Genomic DNA, 12962 nt, shown 5'->3' with positions numbered 1-12962 from the left:
ATATCCGTCCAATTTAAATGTCTCTAAGATGTTATTTTCTAAAATAATAAAAATTCTCTCACTCCTATCAATAATGATCCAAGAGATATAATAAGCGTCAAAATATTTTGAACAACTTTGTGATAAAACACAGTATATAAATCTATCCTAAATTATATTATGCTAAAAATAATAAAATAATATAAAAGAAATTAAAATTTTAAATCGGTATAAAAGATTAAAAAAAAAGAAAAACAATAATTCAAAAAATTAGAACTACCACATAGTATAATGGTCTAAACATGGATACCTAATCATGAAATCTCAGTTCATAAAACAATGCGTACTCGTGTTAGTAATTATATATAATCACATCCAACATGTGTTACCTCAACTCATTCTATGCTCAAACATATATAATCGGGTTCCTATACTATGCTTATATCATACTAAAGGCATACTATAAATTACATTCGTATGATAACTTAATAGTTCATTCTCAATAAACGCGCTCCATAAAATCTAACATGCTCCTACGTATCTCAAACTAACTCATTCAGGCTGAAATTCCTAAAACATGCTTCTCATATCATACTTTCATACGTACTGCAAGCGTAGATAAATCTAAAGTTCTGAGGTGCCACTTACCTCTGTCGTCGTGGAACTTGTACCCGATGAAATCATAGATGTCATCTTCTACATATTTGAGAGTTCTTGAAAAGAAACGCATACAAAACCCTTACCCACACACCACCTTAAAGGGTCCGGACAGGTCTTCAATAAAAGAAAAAGAAAAAGGGGTATGAATACCTCAGGTAAGGATTCTTGCAATTTTTAGGAGGAATCGCTGCCAAAAATCTTATGAAAAACAAATCGAGAATCGTCCAACTTCGATAAGAAACTGAATCTTTTTTAATTTTCTATCTCATTTATTAACCTTTGTGAGTTTCAAAAAAATGCAAGAAAAATATATATGGATAGGTGGATTTCAGATCTTGAATTCTCGTGAAGGAATCGAATTCATTCGAATTACGGATTTAAAGATAGAAAAATTCAAAACTAATAGATTGGTATGGAATTTGACTGGAATCTGGATATGGGATGAACTCAGACAATCGGCGACGAACACGCGGCGGCCGAAAAGGAGGGACACGCGTCCGGCAACAAGAGGGACACGCGGTCGGCGACACGCGTCAAGCGTACTGGGGAGAGACGCGTCCAACGCCTGTGCAGACACGCGAACGACCGCGCCCCGGAAACCCAAACCGGAAACCGACGCGCGGTCCAACCCGAAACCTACTGCCAGTCCCTGCACGCCACGTGTCATATCCTGAAAAATAGAAGGGTAAATCTGCGTTCACCGGCGTTCGAAGCGTGCCTCTGATATTCTATTTAATACACGGATTTTTTTCTATTATTGTCTGATATTCTTTTTCCTTTTTCGTCCTTCATCAGTGTAAAAATCACGAAGATAATCCAAATTATCTCTAACCTCGAAATTCAAATTCCCCACATGGATTACTCTTTTTTCTTCTTTGGGGTTCAAGGGCTCTTTTGTAATTTCAATTGCAAGTTTCCCAAAGGGAAAATGAAAAAATAATTTATGTATTTGTGCTTATTTATTAATAGCAGTAAATATTAACATGATAATACTAGATTTTTGAACATGTTTTTGTTACCGTTCACATGTCCAATATAAAATTGTTCCAAGTTAAACATACTTTAGAGCTATTATGATTGAGTCGCTAAAAAAATAATTTTGTTGGTATAGGTTCTATCTATTAATTATTTTTTGTTAACGTTTTTCTTCATTATAATATTATATTTTCAAAATAACTCTTATTTAAAAGTAATCTCCTCTTATGTCAAGAGTTTTTATGTATAGAATCTAATATGATAATTAAAAAATAATAATACAATAATTATTAACTTACCACCCAACGCTTATATTAAAAGAAGTCGAAAAAATCAAATTATATTTTTATTCTTATAATTATGCTTTTATTGTATTAATATTAATTTTTAAATTATTCATATCAATATTATATTTTATGGAATGATAATCGCCGTTGAAACCATCTGATCCTCCTCGAAATGGATTGCAAAATCGGCAAAAAAAAAAGAAAAAAAAATCAAATCAAATCAAATGCAATTATGGAAAATGCCAAAAATAGAAGCAATTAATACGAAAAATCTGAAAAAATCGAAAGTGGACCCATTCATTAATGCCAAGAAAATCGGTTGGAATATAATATGAAATGCAAGGTTTTTCTACGGTCGAATCATTCGGTCATTTAGCGATATTTTTTAACCATTGACGTACCTTTCTTATTTTGCAGCTAAAAAAATTAATATAATAATTTTTATTTTTAATTAAAAATCAAATAGTGTATAGTTTTATATGAAAAATAATAATTAAGTGTTTAAACTAAAATTTTGAAGCCTGATTTAGTTGAATTGGTAAAATTATACTAAAATTAATTAAAGTAGGAGTAGAATTGATGTAATATATTAAATTTGGAGAGGTAGAGGAGTGATAGTGACGTGTAACTACTTATTAAATAAAAGAAATCAATTTTATTTTATTTTACTCACAATAAATTAGAGTTCTCTTCTTCCTCCACCGTCTATAAATTAGAGTTCCAACAAACACATTTCTATCACTTGCTCTTCTTCCATTGAAACACACACATTTCTTCTTTGCTTCATTTTCGCCGGACTTAGCTCCGGCTGTTGTTCCGGTCGTGAAAACTCCAATACTCTTCAGATTGAGTCAGATATTTGTCCTCCACTTGTTTTACCGGACGCGATTCTGATTCTGATTCCGAGTACGGCTTCAGCTCCGGTTCCGTCTTCGAAACACTCTCCTCTGGTGTTTGTTTGTCTTTCGTTTCCTAGATTGAAGGTCTCTGTTTCGTCGGCATTTATGTCCGGCGAAGTTCGTCTTCCACTCCATTTCGTGGTTCTTGTCTTTGAGGTTCGTTCGTCTTCCCCTCTTTTCTCTCTTCATGCGTGTTCCTGTCTTTGAGGTCTAAGGGTTTCAGCCTATCGCCGTTTCGTTTGAGGCTGACTTAGCGTCGCCGAAGATGTGATAGTGACATCTAACCATCGTGATAGTGACATCTAACCTTGGTGATAGTGACATATAACTTCACTCTTCTCCTATTCCATTTCTCCTCTCTTTTCTTTCTTCTATAAATTAAAGTTCTTACACACCATATTTCACCTCTCACCAGCTCTTGTGTAGAATTTCATCCAAACTTCATTAGTCTAGCTTCTTCTTCATTGCTCTTTTTAAATTTTTATGCATTCTTTTTGTAGTAACATTATATTTGGATGGAGAAGGAGACTACAAAAACATTATACGTGTGCACGACACACGTAACTCCAGTACACTGGTTTGAAACATCAGATTCTACCATTTTCGGTAAGCTATTGCCAGATTTCATATATATATTATTGTTTTTAATTTTAGTACACTGGTTTGAAAAATCAAAATATATAAACTTTCTCACACAAGAATTTTGTTTTATCTTTCCATTTTTCATTCTTATATTTCAATTTTAATACTTACACCTTCTGATAATTATTATTTTCTTGAACTAGTTGTGGATGGGAACAACTTCATAGCTATTTCTATTACATTTTCAAATTCGGCTGGAGCGGGATCAAAACACAGCCAAGCAGTTGCTCTTCTGAACAGTAATAATGTAAATTATACGGTATTTCACAAGTGCGTTTTTCTTGGGTATCAAGACACACTTTTCATAAATGAAAAGATGTTGTTTTTCAAAGATTGTGAAATCCACCCTACAGTAGATTTCATATTTGGAAAAACACTTGCTGTTTTTCAAGATTGTAGAATTTACGCCGACTACTAAATAAGACGGTTACTGTCACTGCACAATCTAAATGAAACGATTGTGTTTCTTGGCCGTCCTTGGAGAGACTTTTCCACTGTGATTTTCATGGAATCGTTTCTAGACTCAGTGGTGAATCCAGCCGGATGGTCAGAATGGTCCAATAGTAGTTCTCTGAAATTATTATTTTATGCCGAGTATAGCCCTAGAGGACCGAGGGCTAACTTATTCGGAAGAGTCAAATGGTTAGAATTCCATGCAATAGAGAATCGAAAAGAAGCCATTCAATTCAGTGTACGGCAATTTATTAATGGGACTATATGGTTGCCAGAAACGAGTCTACCATGTAGACCAGATTTGTAATATAGATATGTGCGACATGACATGCAATAAAAGTTACATGGTTACCAGAAACTGGTATACCAAATAGACCAGCTTTGTAATATAGATAGGTGCGACATGACATTCAATAAAAGTTATTTAGTATTTATATCTTCTTCTTAATTCTTCTTTTTAATTTAATTTGTTGATGGAAAGAATATTTTTTTCATTTTATTTTTATTTTTTCTTAAATCTTTCATTCCACTCGAGAAAACCAGACAAACGTACCAACGGTAAATATAACTTTGTATTTTAATATTAAGTAAATTATTTACTCAATTATTTATTTTAACAAAATATTCTGACACAACTCCACCCATGTTTTTTTGAATGTTTTAAAAAAAAAAATTAACTGTAAGTTTGGGGTAAAGAGTTAGACGTAATTATTTTACTATGTGACCAAACTCCACATTTAATTGATTAATAAGTAATTATGATAACTATTTTCACCATCAAAAGACATAATAAATGATACTAGACATAATAATAATAAATTTGTACCAAGGAAACCTTATTAATATTTTGAAACTGAATTTTGATTATTTTAGGCTTATTGTTTCATTAGAGTATAATTCATGTAATTTTTTTTTATAGGGAAGGAAAATATTCAAATCTTTCCATCTTTATTGATGACTTGTGTTTTAAGATTTTTAACACCGACATTGAAACATCTAAGTGTTATGATAATAAATGAATAATTTTTTTCAAAATAATAAATCATATATATATATATATATATAATATCCTACTAATTGGTGTCAATAGAGTCTCTATTACCCTTTTCATTCCGGTAACCATTACCCTTTTCATTCCGGTAACCATTCCATCGAGATTACACTTCAGTATTTATTATTAAAACATTATTAAAAAAGCAATTTACTAAAATAATTAGGTTTAAAAAATGATAGTATTTTAGTTTTTTAAATAATGTTTCACTATCTATATTTAGTTTCAAAATATAAGTAATTATTCTTACGTACAAATTTATTATTATTATTACGTACAAAAATATTAATAAGTAATTATTATTGTGAACCTTCACATTTTTCAACTTTAATGAAAAAATTAATAGATTTAACATTAGTGATATAAATTTATTAAAATAATTTATTAACCGTGCATTTTTTATAGAATTTCTTCTAATACTACAATATGGTGTCCACTAATATGAAGGTTAGTTGGTGAATCCCGGCACATCTACAGCTCTTTCCCTCTTTTTTATTTATCTTTTTTTTTCTCACTATTTAATTTTGGGCCTAGACCCACTGTCTGATCCATTTTCTTGGGCCGACAGCCCATTCATATTTTTCATTTTTTTTAATAAAAATTCTCCTCCCTCTTACAAAATTTCAATAATACTTTTTTTTTTTTTTTAAGTGAAAATGGTGAAGATTTTGTTAAAAGATAATTTCATTTCAATATTAAAATAGCCTTGGTATAAGGCCGTTGGGCAGTTTGTCTGATTTTTTGGGGATGAATTAAAGATTTAGGAAAAATAAAAATAAAATGAATAATGTTATTAAAAAATTGATTAAACTTCAAATATTATTAAAAAATTGATGCATAATGTCCTATTTGTTTAAGTGAATATCAAAATTAATGTCTGATTTGTTTGAAATTAGTATTATCGAAATTGATTAAACTTTAAATAATTGTGTTTATTTGCTTTTAGAACGTCAGTATAATTATTTAATTATATTCATTTTTGTACTTTTAATTATTGTTTTAATAAAATTTTCACAAATTCAAGATTTATAAAAATTAATTTTTATTAAATATAAATATAATTTTTATATTTAATACTATTGACCCTTCTTTATTTTAATAGAATTATACCATTAAAATATCTAAATATATCTTGAAAAAATAATTCTTATTAAATATAAATACAATTTTTATATTTAATACTAATAATCCCTCTTTATTTTAATAAATTTATACCATTAAAATATGAAAATATATAAATTTTCTCGTACAGTTGGAGACATTTTTTTCTTTCGATTTCTTTCTTCAAGGTTAGATACCAATTTTTTCATTTTAAATGGGTTAGTGATTAAATTTTGTTATTTTTCATTTTCTTATATTATTTCAATTTTATTAAAAGTTAGACCTTCTAATAATTATTATTCTCTTCAACTTTGTAGTTGTGGGTGCGAACAACATCATAGCTAAATCCATTACTAATTCTCATTTAAAAATAAATAAGTAAACGTTGCTAGTAGTTCATGTTTTGGCCGAAAAAATTGGAAGAAAAAATAGGTTAGTAGACTAACCTCAATCTGTCTTACTGTTCTTTTTTTCATTTTCTTTTCTTTTTTTCATTTTCTGTTTGTTTTAAATATTTATCAAATGAAGCATAAATTTAATGAAAAATAGCTATTTTTAGAAGGAATTAGAAAATTAAATCTATTATATGGAAGGATTTAAGTAAATTATTAATTTTGATGTGATATTGATTTAAAATATACCCAATTGGTAGGATATATATGATTCATTATTTTGGAAAAAAAATTATTTATTATCATATATAGATATTTCAATGTCGGTGCTAAACATCTTAAGACATATGTCATCGACCAAAATAAGAAAAATTTGAATATTTTCCTTCCATATAAAAAAAATCATACTCCAAAAAAAACAATAAGCCTAAGATAATCCAAATTCAGTTTCAAAATATTAATAAGGTTTCCTTTTCTGTAAGGGCGATTATTAACTTTCCAAACCAAGCTTTGGAGAAGACATCTAAAGTTGTTATTTATTACCTATAAAAATGAGTACAAAGTGGAAGAAAAAAAAAAAAACTAATATGATGGTGAAAAAACTCTCTTGTATCCCTTTTTTATTTCTTTTCAGTTGTTTATGTCTCGTTTCTCAAATACATCAAACTGCAGCCTCGCATGATTTTGTCAGAGACGCCTGTAAGAAGTATGAAGAAGAAGAATGGAATTTTTGCTATGATTTGGTATCTTCAGATCCTCGTGCAGACTTGAAATCAAATTTCTCAGGACTCCTGACTATCTTCATAAACCATTCTATTCCATATGCCTCTGATACTTATAAGTACATTGTGGAGCAGCTAAAGAGGCCAGATTTAAGCCATATGTCTCGTCAGGCTTTCGAACTCTGTAAGATTAAGTACAAGGAGGGCATAGATGATTTAAAAACATCGTTACAAGATTTTTTAAATGACCCTAACACAATTAATAAATATAGGTGTAAATCATAATTAAAAATCTCTCATAAACTATATTCTTAAGTTAAATAATTGTTTGTATTATATAACAAAATAATATAAAAATAATTTTTTTTCCAAAATAATGAATCATATATATCCTACCAATTGGGTATATTTTAAATCAATATCACATCAAAATTAATAATTTACTTAAATCCTTCCATATAATAGATTTAATTTTCTAATTCCTTCTAAAAATAGCTATTTTTCATTAAATTTATGCTTCATTTGATAAATATTTAAAACAAACAGAAAATGAAAAAGTAAGACAGATTGAGGTTAGTCTTCTCACTGTTATTTCTTATTATTTTTCCGGCCAAAACATGAACTACTAGCAACATTTACTAGTGTGCCTCTGCCCGCACTCTGCTCGCGAGTAGAGCCCGCGCGTGCAGGTGTTCGAGACATTGGCTGAAGGCCGGAGGCTGGAGGAGGGAGGGAACGTATGGGGAAGATCGAGATCCAAAAATTTTTAAAAACTCCTGAAATGATGGGCTTCGCAGGCCGCATGCGCGCGATGGGCCGCGAAGGCTGCAGAGAGAGCGCGCGATGGGCCGGGTAGGCCGCGTGCATGCTGGTCGGCCCGCGGGGTTTTCCCTCTTCTCCTGATTTTTTTTTTTTTTTTTTTTTTTTTTTTTTTTTTTTNTCTGTTTCCCTTACCTCTGTCGTCGCTGAACTTCTTCCCCTCGGTTTTTTTCCCCCGATTTGGATCTCGACCCCTACAACCATCCTCAAACCTCGTAGATCTACTTAAGATGAAGTCATAGATCGTCCACAGTGGCAGGGTACGGTTGCACCTCTCACACGCTTCCTCCTTTATTTTATAAGTCGTGTTAATTATATTTCATGGTTGGATCTATTACTTCAATATGTCAATCGGAAAGCATGATAGATTGTTCGTGGGTAAAAAGTAAGATGCTGCTAAGTTTTGTTAACTTCACAAATAACAGTCTCATCCATAAAACATGGCCATAACGATTTCTTTCTTATATTTATATATTTTTTAAAATTTTGAGAGCAATATAAAAAAATTTAAAAATTGAAAAATAGTGTCCTAAATTTAAAAACTCAATATACATTAGAAATTTAAATTTCATGTGATGTTTTATTCTAAATTTTAATTTCAAATATCACATCAAATTAATTACCGACTCTTTACTCCAAACTTACATAATTAATTAAATTTTTTTTAATTCTAAAAAACATGAGTTAACTTGTGTCCGAATATTTTATTAAAATAAATAATTAAGTAAATAATTTCACTTCAATATTAAAATACAAAATACAAAGTTATATTGCCTTGGTACAAGGCCCGTTGGGCGGTTTGTCTGATTTTCTGGAGAGGGATTCAAAGATTTAGGAAAAATAAAAATAAAATGAAAAAATAACTTTAAAAAATATGTCCATCAATAAATTAAAAAGAAGATATGAAACGATACTAAATAACTTTTATTCCGTGTCACGTTGCACATATCTATATTACAAATCGGGTCTATATGGTACACCAGTTTCAACTGGCAACCATGTAGTCCCGTTGATAAATTGTCAATCGAGTGGCTTCTTTTCGATTCTCTATTGCATGGAATCCCGGCCACTTGACTCTTTCGGATAAGTTAGCCCCCGGTCCTCTGTTGCCATACTCAGCATAAAATAATAATTTCAGAGAACTACTATTGAACCATTCTGACCATCCGGCAGGATTCACCACTGAGTCTAGAAACGATTCCATGAAAATCACAGTGGAATAGTCTCTCCAAGGATGGCCAAGAAACACAATCATTTCATTTACTGGCCCAAGTTCAGGAGAGGCCATTACACTGCAATTCTGAAACGAGAAGCCACTCAATTGTAGTTTGTACTCTTTAGATTGTGCGGTGACAGTAACAGTGTTATTTAGTAGTCGGGCGTAAATTCTACAATCTTGAAAAACAGCAAGTGCGTTCCCAAATATGAAATCTACTGTACCGTAGATTTCACAATCTTTGAAAAACAACATCTTTCCATTTATGAAAAGTGTCTTGATACCCAAGAAAAACGCACTTGTGAAAGACAGTATAATTTACATTATCACTATTCAAGAGAGCAACTGCTCGGCCGTATTTAGGTCCAGCGGTCCAGCTCCAGCAGAGTTTGAAAACGTAATGGAAATAGCTATGAACTGGTTCGCACCCACGACTACAAAGTAAAGAGAATAATAATTATTAGAAGGTCTCATCCTTAATAAAATTGAAATATAAGAAAATAAAAAATAACAAAATTTAATCTCTAACCCAGGAAAAAACTGATATCTAATCCATTGAAAATAAAAACTTGTCTAACGCCCTGGTAGAAGTCCAAAGAAAAAAAAGTCTTATAAATTTATTAAAAAGTGGTTATTAATATTAAAGATAAAAATTGTATTTATTTTCCTATTTTAATGGTATAAATTTATTAAAATAAAGAGTGGTTATGAGTAATAGAGATAAAAATTGTATTTATATTTAATAAAAATTACTTTTTAAAAAATGTGTGAGAAAGTTTAGATATTTAGATATTTTAATGATATAAATCTATTAAAATAAGGAGGGGTCAATAGTATTAAATATAAATATAATTAATTTTTAAAAAATTTGAATTTCTCAAAAACTTGTTAAAACACAAATTAAAAGACATTCTAAAAGCAAATTAACGCAAATATTTAACTTTTAATCCGTTTCCTTGTTGCAAACAGACTAATTTTTAACTTTTTAACTTTTAATCCATTTCAATAATGCTGGTTGCAAACAGACTAATTTTAATATTTAAACAAACAAATAGGGACATTATAAATTAATTTTTTTAAAAAAGAATTAATGACTTAGACATTTAACTTCTAATTTAAAAAAATGGTCAAACACTTTTTTATCTCTAAAATCTTTTCTTTGGAGACAATTTTAATAGATTCACCAACTTTTGAAAAGTGGTAAAAAAAATAAAAAATGAAAAAAGTGACAACAGCTAGCTTACGGAATGTGGCTGAATCCGCAGTTCCAAAGCCATTGGCCTGGCTCCTGTTACCCACTATAGTTGTGGTAGACGCATCGTCATCCTTTAATGTAATGAAGGTTTTCGACGATTCGATTTTTATATATTCAAAATACATTCTAGGTTTAACATAAATGATAAACCTGGAGTCACTGTTATTCGGTGCTGCTGCTATAGCGGCGCCGATTGTTGTATAATCTCCCTTCCCGTCCAATGAGACGGTTGCATTATAAGAAATGCTGAAAAAGCAAGACATTTTGAAGATGTATAGAGTTGCAGATATTGAAATTTAAATGAGCGAGATTAAGAATAGATTGAGAGCGAGATTGAGAGAAAATGGAGAGCAGATTGAGAGCAGATTGAGAACGAGATTGAAGACCAAATTCCATATTTGAAGCTTCTAAACTTTATCATGCATAAAAACCAAATTCCAATTCTATCTTCTTGTTAGATTTTTTTGTATGTTATTACTTAAAAATCTAAATCAATTCAATTTTTTCAAAATTTTATATGATTTGTAATAAAAAGTAAAAAAATGTAAATGAAAATGATGTCTAAATTTACTATTGTAATTTGATAAAGACAGTTCACTTTTTTTTTTTTTTTTTTCNTTTTTTTGCTAAAATAGAAATTCACCTTTTACACGATATTTCATTTCTTCATTCTTCTCCTTCCTCTATAAGTAAACGAGGGTTCATTCAGTAAGAAATATACCAAGCTATCAATACCTTGGCCTAAATTTCAATTTCCTAGCTCCATCTATTTTCATCTGCCCGTTAACATGTCTAGCTTCTTCAGCTTCTTCCTTACTACGTTTTTTCTGCATGTATTCTTTTGTAGTAACACTTCTTATAATGCTACTGTTTTGTTAGATGGAAAGGGAGATTACACAACCATCGGTGCCGCTACAGCAGCGACATCGAATAACAGTAACTCCAGGTTTAACATTCATGTTACACCTGGAGTATATTATGAATACATAAAAGTTAAATCGTCCAAAATGTTTATTACATTAACGGGTGACGATGCATCTACCACAACGATAGTTGGTAATAGGAATCAAGGCACTGGCTTTGGACGATTACAACCAATTGGTAGATGTTCCAAAGCCAGTGTCTTGGCTTCTATTACCCAGTACCCACTACCATCATAGTAGATGCATCGTCACCCGCTAATATAATAAATGTTTGGGACAATTCAACTTTTATGTATTCATAATATACTCCAGGTTTAACATGAATGTTAAACCTAGAGTTACTGTTATTCGATGTCGCTGCTATAGCGGCACCGATGTTTACGTAATCTTCCTTTCCATCTAACGAGACAATAGCATTATAAAAAGTGCTACTACAAAAGAATGTCATGTAAAAAAAACGTAATAAAGAAGGAGCTGAAGCTAGACATTTTAACTGACCGATGAAGACGGATGAAGTTAAAGATTAAAATTTAGACAATAGAGGGGTGGTGTATTTCTTACTAATGAACTTTAATTTATTTAGAAATGAAGGAGAGAAAGAATAGAGAAATAAAATATACGGTGTAAAAGGTAAATTTCATTAGCCATAAAAGGTTACTGTCACTATCAATTCACAATTGTAAAAACAAGAAGAGAGTTAAATGTGGATTAATTTGTTTAGCAAAGGTATTACATTATAATAACAATAAAGAATCATTAAAAAAAAATGTATATTTGTTTAAGTTATTAAAATATTTTTTCAACACAAATTTTAAAATTAATAATAATAAATAAGACAAAAATAAAGTAATTAATAATAATAATAATATAATTTTAATTTCATCAAATTCCATGTTGGTTGATATAAAATAATAATATTAATTTAGGAGCACGAGTATTTGAATATATAATGCTTAATTTATACCTCTTAGCCCCTCTGATTCCTTAGAAGATTTTAATCCTCCCATCAATTAAAGAGTAGAAAAGTCAATACTTAAAAGCTTGAAATTAGATTTAAACTTTTTAATTTTCTTATTTAGATTAATCAAAAAATCTAAAACATTACCGACCAAATTTGTGGTTTAACCATGGGTAGTAATAACATTATGGCTTAGTCCAAGTTTTTTGTTTGACTTGATCGTGGGTGGAAACAACTTTATGGCTAAGTCCATAAAGTTCAAAAACTCTGCTCGAGTCGAAAACAATCAAATAATGTCAATCAAACGTGTATAATTCTTGACTTTTAAGACACACTTTACGCTAAAGAAAAGACGTGGGTTTAGCTTACCAATAGTTCCAAATCCAGTGTCATTGCTCCTATTAACAACAGTGCCAGTCATAATTCCATTATCACATATTAATGAAATAAAAATCATTCATGGTTTTCTTTACTACCATCTTAAAATTTATTATTAATAATTCAAAACCTTTAAAAGAGTTTATTTTTAGAGTTTAACCCAGCTTAGGAGTGAAGATATTTAAATTGGAGCACATGAGTTGAACCAACATTTAAAACATTTAAATGTATATAAAAAAAATAATTAATTAT

The 12962-nt window shown here is 30.1% G+C and overlaps 2 long non-coding RNA genes across 2 annotated transcripts; one reads left to right on the top strand and one right to left on the bottom strand.

Moving 5' to 3' along the window:
- The first annotated feature begins 2661 nt into the window (after positions 1 to 2661).
- Positions 2662 to 4268, top strand: LOC111782613. Its single transcript, XR_002813160.1, has 2 exons — positions 2662 to 3406; positions 3586 to 4268. It is a non-coding gene; the product is annotated as an uncharacterized LOC111782613 (long non-coding RNA).
- A 4615-nt stretch (positions 4269 to 8883) lies between these two features.
- LOC111782566 lies at positions 8884 to 10692 on the bottom strand. The gene is made up of 2 exons (XR_002813149.1): positions 10441 to 10692; positions 8884 to 9630 (listed from the first exon to the last, which is right to left on the bottom strand). It is a non-coding gene; the product is annotated as an uncharacterized LOC111782566 (long non-coding RNA).
- Positions 10693 to 12962: the final 2270 nt, after the last annotated feature.

The sequence above is a fragment of the Cucurbita pepo genome, chromosome LG20, assembly GCF_002806865.2.
Source record: "Cucurbita pepo subsp. pepo cultivar mu-cu-16 chromosome LG20, ASM280686v2, whole genome shotgun sequence".
NCBI classification, from domain to species: Eukaryota; Viridiplantae; Streptophyta; class Magnoliopsida; order Cucurbitales; family Cucurbitaceae; genus Cucurbita; species Cucurbita pepo.
The sequence above is the reverse complement of the archived record's forward strand: the minus strand, read 5'-3'. Positions and strand labels throughout refer to the sequence as shown.